This window comes from Arachis stenosperma, chromosome 10, assembly GCF_014773155.1.
Source record: "Arachis stenosperma cultivar V10309 chromosome 10, arast.V10309.gnm1.PFL2, whole genome shotgun sequence".
In the NCBI taxonomy this organism is placed as follows: Eukaryota; Viridiplantae; Streptophyta; class Magnoliopsida; order Fabales; family Fabaceae; genus Arachis; species Arachis stenosperma.
In genome coordinates this window covers 109,471,006-109,494,000 of record NC_080386.1, presented here as the reverse complement: position 1 = coordinate 109,494,000, position 22,995 = coordinate 109,471,006, and the positions used below count along the sequence as shown (strand labels likewise).

Genomic DNA, 22,995 nt, shown 5'->3' with positions numbered 1-22,995 from the left:
AACAACTTTCCACCCGTTTCACGTCATGCATTCCTAGTCTTTGGAGTATATTATTCTTAAACTCAGCGAAACTTGTCGAAGGTTTGAGAAAAATACTCAGCAGATCTTTGTCAGTGAACTTAATTTCTGATCGCGTTTTCTTCTTAATGGACCCTCTGTAGTGTACAAGAGCTACAAAACTCTCATCACTAGCCATTGTGAATCTCACTCATTCCACAAAATTTCGTATAGCAGCTTCTTTTTATACACCTCTCCGCTTTGTAAATCGAAACAATTATATTCGATTTACTCTAATGCTGGTTGCATGTGTAAATGGAATTTAATTGACTCAATTTACGTTCAACCATAAATCGAATCTAATTGATTCGAATTACGTTCATATCTAAATCGAATTCATTTGATTTGATTTACGTTCACTGAACTTAAATGCACCTAATTCGAATCATTTAGATTCGATTTACTACCTGTTTTACTAAATCGAATCTATTCAATTCGATTTATATAGAAACGTGGTTTGCGACTTTGACGTTGCAAATTTCTGTTTGGGACATTCAGGACATTTTCAAATGCACTTGGTTTAAACAAGTTATTTTCACAAAAATTAATTATTGTTCACATTGTTCATAAAAATCATTGTTTACCTGCAAAACTATAAATTTTAATATGTATGGATCAAATTTTATATGAATTTTTTAATTATTTTTTGTTATTTTTTATTATATAAAAATAATTTATACATGATATTTAACTATTGAGTTGTTTTTTATTAAGTTTATTAATATATATAATCATAGAATTTTTAGTAATTTTGATTTTGATGTGAGAATTACATAAAAGAAACATAATATTCAATAATATTCTATAAAATTATAAGACACCAATACTTTTATATATGTTGTATTTAGTTCAAATCTTGTTATGTATTTTTTAATTAAAATTAATTCTTTTAAAAGTTTTAAAAATTTAAAAACAAATCATAAATTATTAATTATCTTAAAGATATCGATACTTTTATAGCATACACATTACAACATTTTGGGTCTATAGTTACGATTTTTTTGGTCACGGTAAAAAATTGTGACCATAGACCCTCCATGGTCACGGTTTTGGGGGGTGGCCTAAAAAGGTCTATGATCACAGTTTTGGGGGTGACCTAAAGAGATCTATGGTCACAGTTTTTTACAGTGACAAAAAAAGTTCTATAGTCACGTTTTTTCAAAAAAATGTGACCTAAAAGGGTTTATGATCACGGCTTTGGGGAGTAACTTAAAGGGATCTATGGTCATAGTTTTAGAGGGTGGTCTAAAAGAGTCTATGATCACGTCTTTTCGAAAGAGTAACCTAAAACGGTCTATGATCACGATTTTTTTAAAAACGGTGACCATAGACCCCCCTCCAAAAAAATCCCCCATCCCCCTCCCCCCAAATTTCCCCATTCCCTCTTAAGTTCCACTCTTCGCTGTATCTCCCTCTCTGAACCCTCACTATTCGACGCAACCCCTTCCTCTCACTCTTCATCACTCCTCGCTGGCTCTGCTCTCTCACTCTCTACCATAATCGTAGCCTCACTCTGTGATCTGGCACTATAAGATATAACTTTAATTTCAAAATAAAACGATAGTCGAAATACTTTATCATAAAAAATAAATTAAAAGTTTTTCTTTTAACACTATAAATTTAGAAGAAAAATTAATGTATTTTACAAAAAAATATCTAAAATAAAAATGTGATTATCAAAAAATATAAATTTCATAGAAATGAGTATGTAGAAATTAATATAAAAAATATAAAAATTTGAGTGTATAATATTAAATTAGTTAAATAATAATGTTAGTGAAAAAAATAAAATTTAAATACATTATATTATTAAAAATAATTATATATAAAATTACTAAATATTTTATATTTTATTAAACACATATAGTATATGTATACTTTTTCAAAATTTTGAAGAGACTAAGGCCACTATTTGGACGAGATGTTGAAAACTAGTTAGTTAGGGATATATATTAGATGATGTAAGAACAAAAATACAAAGTTAAAAGAAAAAAGGCATCACAATAGATATTACTGGCAAATTGTGAACACAATCTAAATTAAGGGTTATCTATAACTCAAGTACGTGGCCATCAAGACCACGCCATGTTTTAACTTGTCGTGACAATTTATTTATTTATTTATTTATTCATCATTTGTGTGTTATGTTAGAAAGAAAAAGAGAAAGAGAAAGTGAGAGAAAGTACTTTGAAACACAATCGATTATTTGATCTAAATGTGTGGATGACTAGCAAGAGATAAAAGGAAAGAAGGTAGCACTCAAGTTGTCATCTTTTGAGTACTTTAATGTGGATCCTAAAGATATTTTTTCTTATAATTTTGTTTCAAGGCTAAGCCACTCATTGGGGGTTCTTAAAGCGAGAATATTTAATTAAAAAATAAAATAATTTTAAGTTTTCAATAATTCAGTTAATTCATTTTTTTATTTTAATGATGAGTCTCTTTAAAAATTGCTTGCAAATTAAAATTAGCAATGTTATAGGATTAATATAATTTGTTATTTTTTAATAATTAATCAATAATATTTAAAAATATCTTTAAGGTTACTTGTGAATTAAAATAAATAATATTATAGAATTAGTATAATTGATTTTTTTAATCAATACTTAGTTAATATATAATATTTAAAGTTATTTACTAAAAAAAATATGGTATTGAGTTATTAAACTAAAGATGCTAGGTTATTGATTAAAATTACTAGTCAACATATAAATTAAAATTTCTAACACTTTAAAATTCAACCCTATAAATCCTTTATTCTCTTTTTTTTTTAAAAAAAAAAAACAAAACTGAACACCCTTTTGCTAATTATGACGAGGGTGTGGATCGCATCGGAACATTGTGGCCTCTTTTTGTGTGAGAAAGGCTTTTTGGATGTGGAAATGTTTTGGACGACAGACAGAGAAATCTGTAAAAGAGATTTGGTTCTATTAGACAGCTAAACGATATCTTAAAACGGAATCATATGTAGGAGTGTTTCTGTCCGATAATAATAATAATAATAATAATAATAATAATAATAATAATAATAATAATAATAATATCTATTCCAAAACTCACTCATGCCCCTTTCAAGGTGGGGTTAGCATTTTACGTTATTTTATTTAAATTAAATAAATATAATATTTATAAAAATGCATACACGATAGAGTATTTATTAAGGTGGTGAGAACTGAATCAATCATTAAACTGATAATTGGTTCAATAATTTATTGATCTAACCAAAATCAAATCGTAATTAAACTGATTTAATTAAATATATAATAAAATTATTAAAAATTCAATATATAATTTTAAATATTCAAATTCAATAATTTTTAAACTAATTTTAAAATTTCACAATATTCATAATTTATAATTAAAAATTTATAAAATAATAAATTTCTAAGTTCAAATTAAATAATTAGCAATAATACTAATGTGTCATCACATTAGCAACAAATATTTAGAATAAAAAAATATTTAACAATAATTTCTAATAATCAAGTAATTTCTAATAAGAACATCATTTTTATTTTACATAAAGAATTGAATATTATTAAAGATTATCAAATTAAGAATCATGTAATCGTAACATAAAACAAAGTTCAATTCAATTACAAATTTCTAAACCTGCTAAATATAAAAAAGCCAAAGCATATAATTATATTTAGTTTTTGGATTCTAATTAATTAACCAGTAAGATTATGACTTTTGAATCTAAACCAAACTGAAAACACATCAGCAACAAAAATTAAACTGAATTTAATTTCAAATTCAGAATCCAAATTAAATTAAATTCAGAATCAGATTAGCATTCAAAAAAAAATTAAATAGATAATCTAATTCGAAACTCAGAACACAAACTCAGCTCAAAATCTTAAAAATTAATTGAAAAAAAATGAACTCAAAATTAATTTAAGAGTAACTAAAGAACACACGACGATAATACAAAAAAGAACATACGACGATGATATAAGGAGTCGGGAAAGAATGACCAGGTTAGTGATGAGGAGCATACCGTCAATGACGTCAAAGTAGCAAGCAGCGACATCACTCTCGGTGGAGAATGGAGAGGCGAGCAGAGAGGTGATTTGGGCAGCAAACTGGTGACAGAGACAAAATAGACGAACCATGAAATAACAAGGAGAGGAACATGGGTGAAGTGACCGACGCTAGTTACGTCAACAACAACGACAACGACCGAGAGAAGAATCACTGAAAAAGCATTGAAGATTGAAGAATAAATTAATAAAATTTTTAAAAATAAAAGTCGCGAAGCACTGAAACAAGAAAGCAGCAAGCAGTGGCTAGTGAGGGAGGAACCGAGAAGTGCTTACCGTAGAGGTGAGCTGTTGGTGTTAATGAGTATTGATAATTGATGTTGTTGGTAATTGAAAGTGAATTGTGATTTACCAATTGGTAAATAGTGTATGGAGTGGATATGGTTGAGGAGTAATATTATATGTTGATGGTTGTTGGTGTTGAGAAAGTGGATGATAAATGTTGTGGATTATTATTATTGATAAGGGTTGTTGATATGGTTGATGATTTGTGATGAATAATTGATTCTTGTGGGTGATGGTGATTGTTAAGAAGTATTGGTGTTAATGATGTATTATGATGTTAATTGATGTGGGTGAGTGTGTATGTTGATATTGGAAATATGAGTGTTGATTCTGATGACTATTGTTTGAAGATGTGAGTTTTATGAGATTAATATGAGGAATTGTAGTGGTTGATGTTGTTGTTGATTGATGTTGATTATGAATGATTATGATGGTTTGGATGTTGATGATTAAGGGTTTTGATGGTGTTGAATGAGGTAATTGGGATATTATGGATGGTTGAATTGGGAGGAAATGGTATGGACTTTGATGTTGTTTTGGTATTGTTTGGGTTATGATTAGTTTGGTTTCGAATTGTGAGATTTGGTGAATTTGAGGTTATGAGGTTTTTGGGTAAAAATGGATTTTAGGTGAACTTTGACGGATCATAACTTGAACCTCAAAGATTGAAATTGCATGAAACTTGTTTTAAATTAAAGATGGCTTTGAGAGCTTTGAACTGATATAAAGTTTGTAAAATTTGGATTTTTGTAGAGAAAGTTATGATCATTCAAAGTTTGGTGTCAAAATCTGAAACTCTGAAAAGTTGCAGAATTTTGTGATTTCTGATTTGTGTGCACGCACAACCCTACAAAACTTTAATCCTGTGCGCATGCACAGAGCTGTGTGTACGCACACGCAGGGGAAGACTTCTTGTTTTGAGCGCTAGCACAGCTGGTGTGCGCGCATATCCAATGAGGATTTACAACCTGTGCGTATGCACAGCCCTGTGCGTACGCACACGCTGGGAATGTCAGTCTGTTGGGGGCGCTTGCACGCCTTGTCGAGGGAACAGCATTGCAAAATTTGGTACATGTGCGTACGCATGATGCGTGAGCATCTTCCCTATCTTTTCCTAGTGAATTTGCATTTAATTTATTGAGTTTAATCAAGAATTAATTATCTTTTAGCCACTATGGATGTTACTTTGATTCGTGTGCAATTCTGTTTATTTTAGATAGCATTTGGCTGGATTTGATGGAGTTTCCACAGAAAAAGAGAAGAAGGCGAATGATGCTATCAACGCTGACCTCTTTGCACTCAAACCTGAATAACTCGAGCTTCAAAGGTCCAATGGATGTGATTCTAGTGGCTTTGAAAAGCTAACTTCCAGAGCTTTCCAATGATATATAATAGTTCACACTTCTTTACCACCAATCTGGCCAAGGCTGCGCCTAACTTGACATTTCTCATGTTAGGCGCAAGACAGCATCAACAACACGCAACAATGACCGTGACTCCAAGTAAGGCGCACTAAAGCTTGAGTTAGGCGCATGCCACAACAAAAGCACGCCACATTGATTTTGCTTCACTCAAGTAGGGCGCAGCAACACAAGCCTTGTAGCTCCAATCACTGCATACCTCAAGTAAGGCGTGGCTTGATGCTAAGTTAGGTGTGCCTCCCTACGAAGCAAGTGGTCTCCATTCATAAATTGAAGACGCGCGGATCACTTTAATTAATTCTGATTTAAACTTTATTTTTATTTAAAAATAGGAAAAGATATTATTTACTTTTAAAAAAATATAATTTAAATTTATTAGGATTAGATATAAAAGGGAAAAGAAACTTCTCTTCTGGATTATTCCATCTCATTCTAAAAATTACAGTTTACCAGAATCCTAGTTTTCACTCTTTTCCATGAGCAACTAAACCTCCACGGTTAAGGTTAGGAGCTCTGTCTATTGTATGGATTGATTATGTTCCTTATTTTTTCTATTTTAATTTATGTACTGATTTATATTTCAAGAATTATTTTTGTTCTTTATTTTATGAAATTGGGTGGAACGGAAGTATGACCCTCTTTCTAATTGAGTTCTTGTATAACTTGGAAAAGCTCTTTACTTGAACAACAGCTTGAAAACATATTCTCCTAAATTTTTAATTATATGGATTTAATGGGATACGTGACATATAATCCTCTTATATTTGGGTAATTAGGATTTCTGTGGCATATAACTAGAATTGAATTTCACCCTCTAATTGGAATTAGTTGACCAAGGAATTGGCGGTTGATGAATTTTAGAGGAGACTAAAAAGGTCTAAGGAATTAGGTTTTAGTCATATATAGTTTGTCAGGAATTAAATCTTGCATGATTAAGATAAATTAATAAGAAAAGTCAATCCGGAAAATAGATAAGTCTGAAGCCTTAACTGCTTTCTCCGTATTTCATTCCCAACTTATTTATTGCATGTCTTATAATATTCTGAGTTTCCTGTTTAATGCTTTTTGAACTCTCAAACACCATTTTCTGTTAGTCTAACTAAGTAAATCACTTAACCATTGTTGCTTAGTCCATCAATCCTCGTGGGATCGACCCTCATTTACCTGAGGTACTACTTGGTACGACCCTGTGCACTTGCCGGTTAGTTTGTGGTTGTAAATTTCGCACCAAGTTTTTGGTGTCGGTGTCGGGGATTGATTATGATTGACAACTACTCGTTGTTTGATTTCTTAGATTAGATAATTTTTCTTTTAATTAGTTTTATTTTATTATTATTAATTTTTATTTCTCTATTTGTTTATTTTTATTCCCATAAAATTTTTTTCTTTCCTTCTTTCTTTCGTTCTTTCATTCGTGATCCCCCTCCTGTTTTGTTTTATTTTTTTCTTTTATTATTTGTTTCTCGCAAATAAAATAAAATAAAATAAAAATTTGCATCTTATGTTATTTTTCTTAATTTTTGAAATTAGGTTTGGTGTTTCCTAATTAGTCTTATTTTAATTTTTTTATTTAATTTGCCTAATAATTTCAAAAATTTTTAATCTTAAGTTTAATAGTAATTTTCGAATTTTAGTATTTGTTTTATTCAATACTTTTATCTCTTTACACAGGTTACCTTACTGAAAATTCTCTGCACTCTGACGTAGAGAGTTCTATCCTTTCTTGTCTTCTATCTGTGTATGCGCAGGAACAGAGACAAGGAACCTCTTTTAGACTTTGATCCCGAACCTGAAAGGACCTTTAAGTGGCGTTTGCAACAAGCAAGACTTTACAAGGCTGCAGAATCCACAATGGATCCTAACAATGCTGCTAATGCCAATGTGGCATATCCGAATGGGAATGAGCAACAAAGGAGAGTGCTTGGCTCTTACACTGCTCCTACCGTAGATCTTTATGAAAAAGCATTGTGGTGCCTCCTATAGCTGCAAACAACTTTGAGTTGAAGCCACAACTGGTCTCTCTGGTGCAATAAAACTGTCAGTATCATGGCCTTCCCCAAGAAGACCCAAATCAATTTATTTCTAATTTTCTGCAAATTTGTGATATTTTGAAGACAAATGGAGTGAACTCGGATGTGTACAAACTCATGCTCTTCCCATTTGCCTTGAAAGACAGAGCAAAGCTGTGGCTAGATTCCCAACCCAAGGAGAGTTTGGATACTTGGAATAAGGTTGTCACTGGGTTTCTTACTAAAATTTTCCCACCAAAGAAGCTGACTAAGCTTAGGGTGGAGGTTCAGACCTTCAGACAGAAGGATGGTGAGACCCTCTATGAAGCTTGGGAGAGGTACAAGTTGCTGACTAGGCAATGCCCTCCGGATATGTTCTCTAAATGGACCCAACTAGATATCTTTTATGAAGGCTTGGGTGAAATGTCTAAGATGTGTTTGGATAATTCTGCAGGTGGTTCATTGCACATGAAGAAGACACCTGAGGAGACTATTGAGCTTATTGAATTGGTTGCTAGCAACCAATATTTATATTCATCTAACAGGAATCCTGTGAACTCTGAGACCCCTCAAAAGAAAAGCGTTATGGAAGTAGAAGCTCTTGATGCTATCCTTGCTCAGAATAAAATTTTGAGTCACCAGATGAGTTTAATTTCTCAACAATTGAGTAGGATGCAGGTTTCAACTGTCAACACTCAGAATGCACCTCCAGAGATCCCTTATGACATGACAGGTAATTTTGTGCAAAATGAGAATTATGATTATACTCAATTTTCTTCTGAACAGGTCAATTACATGGGAAATGCTCCTAGAAACCCCAATAATGACCCATACTCTAAGACCTATAATCAGGGGTGGAGAAACCACCCAAATTTTGGGTGGAGGGACCAACCTCATAGATCTCAGAATTTTAACAATGATTCTCAGGGCGGTTTCCAACAGAACAATAATAAATAACCGCCAATTTCAGTCTCATCAACAACAACCACCTCAGCACATAGTTGTAAGAACCGGACCGGTGATCGAACCGGTCAGGTTACTGCTCACTGGTTTATTGGTTCAACCGATAAACCGTTGGTTGAACCGATAAAACCGGTTTCACATGAATAAAAAATATAAAATACTAAAAATAGTCATAAACTTAATAAATTTAAAATACATATCGTTAGTTCTGATTATTATTTTTTTGGGTTCCGATTGATGCATCAGGAGTTGATCCTTGTTCTTGCGAAGATGGTGTTTCTGATGGTGTATTCGCAGAAGCCATTCTAAAAGAATATGGAGTAGCAAAACCACAAAATTATAAAACAATAGCAATCCTAAATTCCCTAGTTCCTATTCCCTATTCAGCAAGACAGCAACCTTAAATTCTTAAATAGTTAAATTCCCTATTCAGCAAGACAAGCAAATTCATATTTCATAGATTCAAATCAAGCATATAATCCAACAGTTTCATATTTCCAGTACAAATCAACAAAACATAAATTGATTTACATGAAAAATTTGATTTACATAACATGAAAAATGCAACAGCCAACAGTTTCATATTTCATGTCCTAATCCAACAGTAAATTTACAAGGAAATTCAACAAGCATATTCAACAAGGAAATTCAACAAGCATATTCAAGTGTAATGTATTCAACAGTTTCAAATTTCAACAAGCATATTCAACAAGAAAATTCAGCTTAACAGAACTTACAGTAACAGAACAGAGCCGAGTGTAATGTATTTCACACAACAATCATTAAACTTCAAGTGCAGAACAGAGCAGAAGCAGATTAGAACTGGAGCAGTGGAGCTTACCTGTTGATAGAGTCACAGAGCAGTAGCACTAGAGCAGAAGGGCAACGGGGAGGGCGACTGGGCGAGGGCGACGGTGCTGGAATGGCGAGTTCGACTGCGCGCAACGGCCGACCGGCGAGTTCGCGGGTGGCGGGTCTGCTGTTCGGAGAGGATGACGGGCTGAGTTGGTTGAGTTGGTTTCTTTAGAGCTCAGACCGCCGGTGAGACGAAGAGGATGACGGGCTAGGGGCTGGGTGAGTGAGGTGAGGGCGGCGGACTGGCGGAGGGCTGGTAGGGTTTCGCCGTTTCGCCGTTAGGGTTGGGGGGAATAGCCAAAAGGGGAGGGAAATTGGAACTGCAAACTGGGATCGGGTGGGGCGTGGGGGTGGTAGCCCGTAGGGCTTTTTTTTTTAAATAAACCGAAACGACGTCGTTTTGGAAAAAGAATAAAAAAAAATTTCCTGAACCGATCGGTTAACCAGAAACTGTCGATTTTCCGGTTTTTATCAAAACCGGCCGGTTCAACCCGGTTCAAAACGGTTCTATTCCTTATCCGGTTACATCACTCAACCGAACCGGTTCTGGGTCCGGTTCACCAATTTTCTGGTTGAACTGGCCGGTCCGGTCCGGTTCTTACAACTATGTCTCAGCAGGCAAATTCTCAACCCCAACAAGATTCTAATTGGGAGATGATTAAAAGTTTTATGTAGGAAACCAGAGCTTCTATTAGAAACCTAGAGGTGCAAATGGGCCAACTGAGCAAGCAAATACCTGAGAGGTCCTCAAATACATTTTCTGGTGATACAGTGGTGAATCCAAGAGAGGAATGCAAGGCTATCACCTTGATAAGTAGACAAGTAGCAAGTATGGAAGCACAAGTTAATGAGGAGCCAGTTGAAAAAGAAGCTCCAGAAGAGAAGAAGAAAGAAGTAGAGCACGCACCTCCAAAGTGTGCAGACAACCCATTCCTGGACTCTCTTGACATTTATCCTACATTACCAAAGGCTCCTGAGTACAAGCCTAAAATGCCATATCCTCAGAGACTTCAAAAGGAGACCAAGGACAAGCAGTTTTCAAAGTTCTTGGAAGTCTTCAGAAAGCTGTAAATCAATATTCCTTTTGTTGAAGTTTTGGAGCAAATGCCTCTCTATGTCAAGTTCATGAAGGAGCTGTTGTCAAAGAAGAAGCTTTTAAGGGGAGATAAGACAGTGGTCTTGACTAAGGAATGTAGTGCCAAGGAAGATGCCAGATCCAGGGAGCTTTCAAATTCCAGGCACCATTGGGAGCACAACCTTTGAGAAAGCGTTATGTGATCTCAGAGCAAGAATTAAATTAATGCCCTTGTCTATGATGAAGAAGCTGCAAATCCAAGAGGCACAACCCACAAGGATAGCATTACAGATGGCAGACAAATCTATGAAGTCTGCATATGGGTTAGTGGAGAATATCTTAGTCAAAGTGGGTAAGTTCTTTCTCCCAGCAGAATTTGTGATTTTTAACACAGGGGAGGATGATAATGCCTCTATAATTCTAGGAAGACCATTCCTAGCCACTGGAAGAGCTCTAATTGATGTGGAAGAAGGTGAATTAGTGCTTAGAGTGCATAATGAGCAACTGGTCTTTCATGTCTTCAAAGATATACATTCAGCAGGTGAAGAAGAGAGGTGCATATAAACTCTCATTGATCCAAATCTTCAAGAACCCCTTGATGATGCACAGCAGAATCTGTAGCTCAAACCTCCTTTGGTGACAATCAATAAAATTTCTCCTGACATCAAACCTAAGTTTGGTGTCGGGAATGCATCATCCACCAAGGAGGAGGTTCCCGAAAAGAAGAAAGTACCCAGAAGATGGAGAAACAAAAAGATCCCCACTGAAGGTTTCTCCCCAGGAATGAAAGTGGTGTTGACTAGCAATTCGGTGTGGATTTATACAGTAAACAGAATCCTCTCTCTGGAGCATATTGAGCTACTTTATGGAGACACAAGAAAGAAGTTCAAAGTAAGGGATGAAGAGCTGAGCCCCTATGATCCTCCTCCTTAAAGGAGCTGACTGTCAAGCTAGTGATGGTAAAGAAGCGCTTGTCGAGAGGCAACCCGATAATTTCGTATCCTTAGTTATTTTTTGTAGTAGTGGTTTTCGTATTTATTTGCTTTTTATTGAGTTTTTACTATTTTTCTTTCGTTTTACGTGTGTTTTGATCATGCAGCTATTTTAAAACAGAAACCGAACATTTTAAATATATTTTGCCTATCTCCAAATTCAGCGTGGAAGAGTTGAAAAAAAAACCATGCAAGCTGGTCCCCACAACACCATTCTTCATCCCGTGATCACCCCCACCTACCACCTCATTCATTCCCCATTCAAACCAACACATCTCCCCCACCCTCCCCTATTAATTAACCATTAAACCCATATATATATTACACGCCCCGCCCCACCCTCCCAATTATATAACACATAGTTATCAGAATCGGACCGGATCGGCGGGTTCGATCGGTGAACCAGTGGTCTGTCTGGTTCGGTTAGTGAGTTGAACCGAATATGCAGTTGAACCGGTCAACGGTGGTCAAACCTGTTGAAAATCGGCCGGTTCGAGCTCCATACCGCATCAAACCCGTGCGGGTCCACGATACACATGCGTGCCGCTGAACCAGCGTAGGAGCTCCCGTCCACATCAATTTCCAAACCAGCGTAGGAGCTCCCGTCCACATCAATTTCCAAAAATGCAACATGGGAGATTCGAACACAGAGTGATGAGTATGCCACCCTAGCCCTTACCGCTATGCCATCATGCATCTTCATAATTCTAATGACAAAAATTATATATATAATAATCATAAATGAATTTTTATGTTTTTATCCTTTTAAATATGAATTGACATGGATACCAAACAAATAACAATACCTAATATACAAACATATTAATATATTGATATTGATTGTGTTATTTTTTATTTTCTCTCGTTCATTTAAATTGAGAAAATATTTTATACTAGTGACTAATTTATTATCTATTTTTGCACCATAAATATTATCTAAGAATTGATATTTGATTAATGATTAATATATTTTTTGAAAATATGCATTTAATTTTTTAGTTTTATTTTTATTTTTATAATTTTATATTTTTATTTAATTATGACCGGATCAACCGGGTAAATCAGTGACCCACCGATTGAACCAGTAACCCAGTGACCCAGTCATATGACCGGATCAATTACCGGTTCGATTCTCATAACTATGATATAACATATATACTTATATTACTACCCCGTCTTATATATATATGTATATATATATATATATATATATATATATATTAAATAATTCAATAACTATATATATATAATAAAAATAAAAAATAAAAAAAATAAAAAAAACAAACAAAAAATACTCTATTTATTTTAATTATTTTAACCTCTCTTGTTCTTTTATCCTTTATTTATTCTTTTATCATACTATTTATTTTTATTTTTTCGTGTGTCTTTTTATGTCCCTCTCTGTTTTTAATTCTTCTTTGCTTGAGGACAAGCAAACCTTTAAGTTTGGTGTTGTCGCTTCGCTTATGGTTTTTCTGTTTATTTTTATGGTACCAAAAGGAGGCGAATCATCTTCACGGAGGAGCACAGCCTGAAGAATAAAATGGCCACTAGGATAACTGAGGTGGTTGAATTTCTTTCATTTTATATTCCTTCCCGCTCTTACTATGTTATGTTCCGGTTTTCTGCTATTTTGTCTCGTTTATTGCATGATCCTTTATTAGATAAATTCCTAGGTTATAGTTTAGTTCTACTATTTTAAAATTTTCTGTTATTTGCTTTAATGTTGAAAGGTGCCTCATGTATTGCCCACTGAGCTTGAAATCAAAAAGAAAGAAGAAAAGATGTAGTGCATGAGAAAGTGAGTTTAATTTTAAGAATAGTCTCATTTATCCAAATGTGGTGGTATTTTCTGTGACTCTAAATGTATGACATGAACAGTGCATATTTAAATTTATATCAAAGAATGTTGATGTACAAGGAACAGGAATTTAGAGAACTATTATAAAGTCTATGCAATAAGTGAAAGTTTAATCCTTGAAGCAGAAGAAACAACAATGAAAAATAAAAGCAAGGTCTAAGGCTCTGAGCATCAATGACAAGGGAGGTCAGACATGATTAAAAGCTCAAAGAGTTGTTTCCCTGGTCATATGCTTGTGGTGTGATTGTGTCAAGTAATCCTTGAGACAGAACACTAAGAGTCGAGATCAAATACATTTAACAGAGTATGCCAAAGGCTTTGAGCACCACTGTCTAGGAGTAACTGAAAGGAAAATCAAAACTTAAAGAGAGTTCCTCAGTTAAGTGTTTGTGATATTTTTGTGTCAGTGAAGCTTGAGACAAAACATTTAAAGTCACGGCTAGGCTCAAGGTGCAAAGCACCAAAGAAAAGAGAATCAAAGGAAATTTGTTGTGTTCAAGGATTAAATTGAAGTACAAAAAGATTAGAGAATTCATAATATTATCTAGATTCTAATTCTGAATGATAGTGACATCCTTCTGATTCAAAGGAGAGTGAGATGCCAAAACTATTCAGGATTGCAGTTGTAAACCCCACTATAAGAAGAGACATGAGCTTAATCGAACTCTCATTCTCATGCAAATTCACATCCTAAGGCTATATTAGTTTGGTTGCTTGAGGACAAGCAATAATTCAAGTTTGGTGTTGTGATACATGAGCATCTTCCCTATCTTTTTCCTAGTGAATTTGCATTTAATTTATTGAGTTTAATCAAGAATTAATTATCTTTTAGCCACTATGGATGTTACTTTGAGTCGTGTGCAATTCAATTTATTTTAGGTAGTATTTGGCTGGATTTGATAGAGTTTTCACAGAAAAAGAGAAGAAGGCGAATGATGTTGTCAACCCTAACCTCATTGCACTCAAACCTGAATAACATGAGCTACAGAGATCCAATGGACGTAATTTCAGTGGCGTTAAAAATCTAACTTGCAGAGCTTTCCAACGATATATAATAGTCTACACTTCTCTCCCACCAATTCGGCCAAGGCTGTGCCTAACTTGAGATTTCTCAAGTTAGGCGCAAGACAGCATCAACAACACGCAACAATGACTGTGACTCCAAGTAAGGCGCACTAAAGCTTGAGTTAGGCACATGCCACAACAAAAGCACGCCACATTGATTTTGCTTCACTCAAGTAGGGCGCAGCAACACAAGCCTTGTAGCTCCAACCACTCCATACCTCAAGTAAGGCGTGGCTTGATGCCAAGTTAGGTGTGCCTCCATACGAAACAAGTGGTCCCTATTCATAAATTGAAGACGCGCGGATTGCTTTAATTAATTCTGATTTAAACTTTATTTTTATTTAAAAATAGGAAAAGATATTATTTAGTTTTAAAAAATATATAATTTAAATTTATTAGGATTAGATATAAAAGGGAAAAGAAACTTTTCTTTTGGATTATTCCATCTCATTCTGAAAATTACAGTTTACCAGAATCCTAGTTTTCACTCTTTTCCATGAGCAACTAAACCTCCACGGTTAAGGTTAGGAGCACTGTCTATTGTATGGATTGATTCTATTCCTTGTTTTTTCTATTTTAATTTATGTACTGATTTATATTTCAAGAATTGTTTTCGTTCTTTATTTTATGAAATTGGGTTAAACGGAAGTATGACCCTCTTTCTAATTGAGTTCTTGTAAAACTTGGAAAAGCTCTTTACTTGAACAATAGCTTGAAAACATATTTTCCTAAATTTTTAATTATCTGGATTTAATGGGATACGTGACATATAATCCTCTTATATTTTGGTAATTAGGATTTCTGTGGCATATAACTAGAATTGAATTTCACCATCTAATTGGAATTAATTGACAAAGAAATTGGCAGTTGATGAATTTTAGAGGAGACTAAAAAGGTCTAAGGAATTAGGGTTTAGTCATATATAGTTTGTCAGGAATTAAATCTTGCATGATTAAGATAAATTAATAAGAAAAGTCAATCCGGAAAATAGATAACTCTGAAGTCTTAACTGCTTTCTCCGTATTTTATTCCCAACTTATTTATTGCCTGTCTTCTAATATTCTGAGTTTCCTGTTTAATGCTTTTTGAACTCTCAAACACCATTTTCTGTTAGTCTAACTAAGTAAATCACTTAACCATTGTTGCTTAATCCATCAATTCCCGTGGGATCGACCCTCATTCACCTGAGGTACTACTTGGTACGACCCGGTGCATGATGAGCGGATAATTTATGCGCTTTTTGGCATTGTTTTTAGGTAGTTTTTAGTGGGATCTTGCTACTTTTAGGGATGTTTTTATTAGTTTTTAAGCAAAATTCACATTACTGGACTTTACTATGAGTTTGTGTGTTTTTCTGTGATTTCAGGTATTTTCTGGCTGAAATTGAGGGACCTGAGCAAAAATTTGATAGGAGGCTGACAAAGGACTGCTGATGTTGTTGGATTCTGACCTCCCTGCACTCAAAATAGATTTTCTGAAGCTACAGAACTCCAAATGGCGCTTTCAACGGCGTTGGAAAGTAGACATCCAGAGCTTTCCAGCAATATATGATAGTCCATACTTTGTTCGAGTTTAGACGACGCAAACTGGCGTTCAACGCTAGTTCCATGCTGCATTCTGGAGTAAAACGCCAGAAACATGTTACAAACCAGAGTTAAATGCCAAAAACACGTTACAACTTGGCGTTTAACTCCAAGAGAAGCCTCTGCACGTGTAAAGCTCAAGCTCAGCCCAAGCACACACCAAAATGGGCCCCGGAAGTGGATTTTTGCATTTAGACTTATTTCTGTAAACCCTAGTAACTAGTCTGGTATAAATAGGACATTTTACTATTGTATTAGACATCTTTGGTCTCAGTTTTAATCAGTTGTTCATCTTAGGAGACTATTGATCATGTTTTGGAGGCTGGCCTCTCGGCCATGCATGGACCATCACTTATGTATTTTCAATGGTGGAGTTTCTATACACCATAGATTAAGGTGTGGAGCTCTACTGTACCTCGAGTATTAATGCAATTACTACTATTTTCTATTCAATTCAACTTATTCTTGTTCTAAGATACCATTCGTACTTCAACCTGCTGGATGTGATGATCTGTGACACTCATCATCATCCATCCTTATGAACGCGTGCCTGACAACCACCTCCGTTCTACAAGCGAGAGCTAGAGTATGTATTTATTGGATTCTTGATGCAAGATGCATGGTTGCCCTCGCCTGACAACCGAGCCTTCCATTTCATGAGATCAGAGTCTTCGTGGTATAAGCTAGAATCTAATGACAACATTCTTGAGAATCCGAAAAGTCTAAACCTTATATGTGGTATTCCGAGTAGGATTCAGGGATTGAATCACTGTGACGAGCTTCAAACTCGCGTGTGTTGGGCGTAGTGACAGACGCAAAAGAATCATTGGATTCTATTCCGACATGATCGAGAACCGACAGATGATTAGCCGTGCTGTAACAAGCATTTGGACCATTTTCACTGAGAGGATGGGAAGTAGCCATTGACAACGGTGATGCCCTACATACAGCTTGCCATGGAAAGGAGTCTGAAGGATTGGATGAAAGCAGTAGGAAAGCAGAAATTCAGAATGGATAAGCATCTCCATACACTTATCTGAAATTCTCACCAATGAATTACATAAGTATCTCTATCTTTATTTTATGCTTTATTTATCTTTATATTTTCGAAAACTATTATAACCATTTGAATCCGCCTAACTGAGATTTACAAGATGACCATAGCTTGCTTCATACCAACAATCTCTGTAGGATCGACCCTTACTCACGTAAGGTATTACTTGGACGACCCAGTGCACTTGCTGGTTAGTTGTGCAGAATTGTGACAAAGTGTGATTCACGTTTGAGAGCACCAAGTCTATTGGCGCCATTGTTGATGATCACAATTTTGTGCACTTGCCGGTTAGTTTGTGGTTGTAAATTCTGCACCAATGCACACCCCTATGCGTATGCACACATTTTAAAACTCTTTTGGGCGTGCCCACGCACACACCTGTGCGTACGCACACGCTCTGTTTCTCAACTTTAAATCTTATTTTTAACTATTTCACCTTCCCAGCAAGCTTGTAAGCTTCTGTGATACCGTTGTAAGACTCTTGGGCTTATCTTTGGGTATTGGAACATGGGAAATGTCCTAGGAAAGTTTGATTTGGTAATTCTTTGAAAAGTTAGCAAACGGAGGTTTAGATTTCTGGTGTACTGAGGATGAGTTTGGTTGAGAGAGAAGGAAGAGTAGTGAACTTGGAGATTGCAGGCAACGAATTGAGGAACTGATGAAACAATGAGTTCAGAATGGAATATTTATGATATTGGAGATGGTTGTGATGAGTTGAGAACTCGGAAAGGAATGATTTTGGTTAACGGAATGAGTTTGAGTGAAAGGGTGCTGTAAGCACTGGTCTCAGAGATTGAATAAGTTATTATGATATGCATTGTTAGCCGTCGTAGGGGATGTGGCAGTTTCCTACCTACGTTCGGATGTGAGGCGTCAAGCTGGGCTTCTCACTCATATGTGTTGCTCAAGAAGAAGGTGGTAGGGCACTCTCCATCAGAATGTTTTCCTCTGAAAAGAGAAGGTGGTAGGACACTCATCTCTCGAAATTATTCTTTCTAAAAATGCAATTTCTCTCTGATTGCAAGGTGGTAGGGCACGCACCCTCGGAATGTTTCCCTCTGAAAGGAAAAGGTGGTAGGGAAGTCATTCCTCAGAATTATTCCTCCTTATGCGCAATAGAGAGACTAATCCGGAATTTGTCGACCGGATTTGCTGTCGGGTTTGGCACAATAACCGACATGTGATATCACAGCCAATAGGACAGACCTTCATCATATGCATTTTCTATATGCTTGCTTGCTTTGTTTACTTGAGCTTGCCTAATTGTATAACATGCCTACTTGCTTCTTGAATTACTTGCTGTAAATGAATATTATGTGTGTTTTACTTGCTTGCATTTATCTTGTGATTGTCTGGTGCTGAGGAGGTTAGGTAGGCGGTGGCGTTGGGATCGCACAGAGGTTAGGTTGACGAAGGCTGTGGGATACAGCGGTGTGATTAGTATTGGTTAGAATCCTTTGAGTTTAGAAAACCCTATTTATTGTTTAAGGTTTATGTTAATTATATTTTATTCTAAGCTTGAATATCGGTTTGATTTGAAGTTTTAGGATTGCCTTCGGCATCCCGGGACCTTACATCTTACATTATTAGGCACTATTACCATACTGAGAACCTCCAGTTCTCATTCCATACTTTGTTGTTGTTTTTCAGATGCAGATCGTAATTCACCTTGGTGAAATTGCGGATATGGTGACAAACCGGAGTATGGTTCCTTCCTTATTCATTTCTGCCATACTTTGTTGTAGTTACTCTCACATCTCTTTGTATATTTATCTTCATGGCCTTAGAGGCTTATTTTGAGAGAATAGTTGTATAAGCTATTTTGAATCCCAAAATTTTGTATGTCTGTATAAAATTAGTCGGCTTAAACTTCGCAAGCTATGGCTAGTTCCCTATGATTATTATATTCTTATATCTATATATGTTCTTTTCTCTTGCATCTATACCTGGTATCTTATGCGTTAGCTTCGTGCGAACATTTTGCGCTTTTGTAATTCTGTCTTTGAGCTTAATCCTTCATCAGGCTTCTAGAATATATTATTTTCCTTCTATATATAAATATGTATAAGCCTTACAACTGTCGTAACCTCTGATTAACCTTTGCTTTGTGGCTAGAGGTAAGGCTTAGGGTAATTGGGGTGTTACATTTAGTGGTATCAGAGTGGTTCGTCCTCGTGAGCCTGAGGGGTAGAGCGATTGTGCTTTATTGCACACTCTGAGTCATCTTTCTTTCATGCTATTTAGGTTATCTACTTGATATTTCATAGCATGCTTGTTTGTGAATGCCTTTGGGAATAATTGAAGCACTGAGCTTGAGATATTAAGACTGATCACCTTAATATCGATTGTTGGTGTGGAAAGGAAACCTGAATGGCAACTCGCGAACGAGGTCAATCACGTTGACAGAGAAGTAGTGAGGATGACCAACCTAGTCTATGCGTTACGAGCTCCGAAAGTTTCGGAAAATCGGTTCGTGGAGTTTGCGGCATGTCGGTTGATGGGTGCGGTTCAGAATTAGTGGCGACGAAAGTAACGACTGATGCTTTTGCGATTTTTAATTATGATTTTCAAATTCTGACTTGTTGAAAAAGTTTTAAGGTTTAGAATGATGTTGAAATTTTGTTTGAAACTGTTGGTTTAGTTTTGAAAGTAAATCGGAACTCTTGGTTTAAATGATATGATTTAAAAAGAAAAGTGAGTTGTATGATTTTATCAACTTGTGAACTTGGTTTCTAATTTATCTTATCGAATGTGGATTTAAATTGAAAAGTATTACAAAATTGGTATTTGTTTTAAGAAAAACTTCGGATGCATAATGACGATAATCAGAGTGACGCATCGGAAGGCGAGAGGGGACATCGACACAATAAGGCGCTTCGAGGAGAATATATTGCGTAATTGAAATTTTTTAGGGCAAAAATTTTATTAGGAGGGGAGGATGTAAGAACCCAAGTTTTTTGACGCAAAACCATTTTTATAAAATTAATTTTAGTTCCCAGAATAGATTCAAAATTTAGAAGTTTTAATTTGAAAATTAAAAGGTGAAATTTGATTTCAGTGAATTTTTCTGTGTTGGAAAATGTATTTTTTTCGAAAGTTTTGTAAAAATGTGTACTGGCGCTTAAGCTGGCAATACTGTCTCTAGTCTGTTCACAGTATTTTGGAAAATAATAATTTGAAGATTGGTTTATTATTTTGAAATGGGTAAAAATAATTTAGAATTGAAAATCGGGCACTAATCTTAAATGTTTTGGCCCAAAGTGGGCCAAACGGACCTAAAACGCTAACGGGTTGGACCGGGCCCAAGTGGGCCCAAGTCCAACATATATATACTCCCCCTAAGTGGCAAAAAAATCCACTTTCAGCTCAAAGAGAGAGAGAGAGCTCGTGGAGTTGAGAAAAGGAAACAGGTTTGGCTTGTCACTATTCACTCTCTTCTTCCAGGAGCCATAACTTGAGCTACGAAGTTTCGATTGACGAGCCGTTTATGGCCACGGAAAGCTCTTGCCAAGCTCTACGTTTCTATCTAACCAAACCTGGTAAAAATGCGAAGCTCAAGTCCCAGTTTTCTGCCCTAAGTTTCTGCATATTTTTTGGTTTAGTTTTTGAGCAAGTTTTGTGGTTTTGGTTGTTTAGGTGATCTCAAGTAGCGGGTAAGTTTTGGAAATTGCCCCAATCATCTATGGATAAGGTGAGTTGCTCATAAACCTTTGTAGTGTTGTATGTTGTGATTTCTAGGTTTTGATTTTGGTGATATATGCGATGTTAGTTTGAGCTTTGGTGCTTGTTGGTGTTGGCTTGGCCTTTTTGGAAGCTTGTTTGGACTCAAGTGGTGGTTTGTGCATATTGGAAATCGGCCAAGGTATAGTTTCGGTTTCCTTTATGTAATATGTAATGTTTATGGGCACTTAGGTTAGTTGACCCTAAGATAGGATTGAATGATATTGGTGTCTGAATAATTGTATGTGAATTGATGTAATTATTGGTTATATTAGATTATTGTGGTTGATGATGATTATTGGAGATTGTTGGTGTTAATGAGTATTGATGATTGATGTTGTTGGTAATTGAAAGTGAATTGTGATTTAATGATTGGTATAATAGTGGTTGGAGTGGATATGGTTGAGGAGTAATATTATATGTTGATGGTTGTTGGTGTTGAGAAAGTGGATGATAAATGTTGTGGATTATTATTGTTGATAAGGATTGTTGATATGGTTGATGATTAGTGATGAATAATTGATTCTCGTGGGTAATGGTGATTGTTGAGAAGTATTGGTGTTAATGATGTATTATGATGTTGATTAATGCGGGTGAGTGAGAATATTGATATTGGAAATATGAGTGTTGATTTTGATGACTATTGTTTGAAGATGTGAGTTTTATGAGATTAATATGAGGAATTGTAGTAGTTGATGTTCTTGTTGATTGATGATGATTATGAATGATTATGATGGTTTGGATGTTGATGACTAAGGGTTTTGATGGTGTTGAATGAGGTAATTGGAATATTATGGATGGTTGAATTGGGAGGAAATGGTATGGACTTTGATGTTGTTTTGGTATTGTTTGGGTTATAATTAGTTTGGTTTTAAATTGTGAGATTTGGTAAATTTAAGGTTATGAGGTTTTTGGGTAAAAATGTATTTTAGGTAAACTTTGACGGATCATAACTTGAGCCTTAAAGCTAGAAATTGCATGAAACTTATTTTAAATTAAAGATGGCTTTGAGAGCTTTGAATTGATATAAAGTTTGTAAAATTTGGATTTTTGTAGAGGAAGTTATGATCATTCAAAGTATGGTGTCAAAATCTGAAATTTTGCAAAGTTGTAGAATTTTGTGATTTCTGATATGTGCGCACGCACAACCCTGTGAAATTTTAATCCTGTGCGCACGCACAGACCTGTGCGTACGTACACGTAGGGGAAGGCTTCCTATTTTGAGTGCTTGCACAGCTGGTGCACGTGCATATTCAATGAGGATTTAAAACCTGTGCGTACGCACAGCCCTGTGCGCACGCATACGTTGAGAAGGTCAGTATGTTGGGGGCGCTCGGACACCTTGTGCGAGCGAACAACCCTGCAAAATTTGGTACCTGTGCGTACGGACACCCCTATGCGTACGCACACGTTTTAAAACTCTTTTGGGCGTGTGCATGCACACCCTTGTGTGTACGCACACGCCCTGTTTCTGAAATTTAAATCTTGTTTTCAACTATTTCACCTTCCCAACAAACTTGTAAGCTTCTGTGACAGCATTTTAAGACTCTTGGGCTTATCTTCGAGTATTAGAACATGGGAAATGTCCTAGGAAAGTTTGATTTGGTAATTCTCTGAAAAGTTAGCAAACGGAGGTTTAGGTTTCTGGTGTATTGAGGATGAGTTTGGTTGAGAGAGAAGGAAGAGTAATGAACTTGGTGATTGCAGGCAACAAATTGAGGAACTAATGAACCAATGAGTTTGGAATAGAATATTTTTTATATTGGAGATGGTTGTGATGAGTTGAGAACTCGGAAATGAATGATTTTGGTTAATGGAATGAGTGTGAGTGAAAGGGTGCTGTGAGCATTAGCCTTTGAGATTGAATAAGAGATTATGATATGCATTGTTATCCATCGTAGGGGCAGTGGCAGTTTTCCGCCTACGTTCGGATGTGAGGCATGAAGCTGGGCTTCTCACTCATATGTGTTGCTCAAGAGGAAGGTGGTAGGGCACTCTCCCTCAGAATGCTT

At 35.6% G+C, this 22,995-nt stretch overlaps 1 non-coding gene across 1 annotated transcript; it reads right to left on the bottom strand.

Moving 5' to 3' along the window:
• Nucleotides 1-8,085: 8,085 nt before the first annotated feature.
• On the bottom strand, nucleotides 8,086-8,192 carry LOC130958779 (small nucleolar RNA R71). Its single transcript, XR_009077885.1, has one exon. It is a non-coding gene; the product is annotated as a small nucleolar RNA R71 (small nucleolar RNA).
• Nucleotides 8,193-22,995: the final 14,803 nt, after the last annotated feature.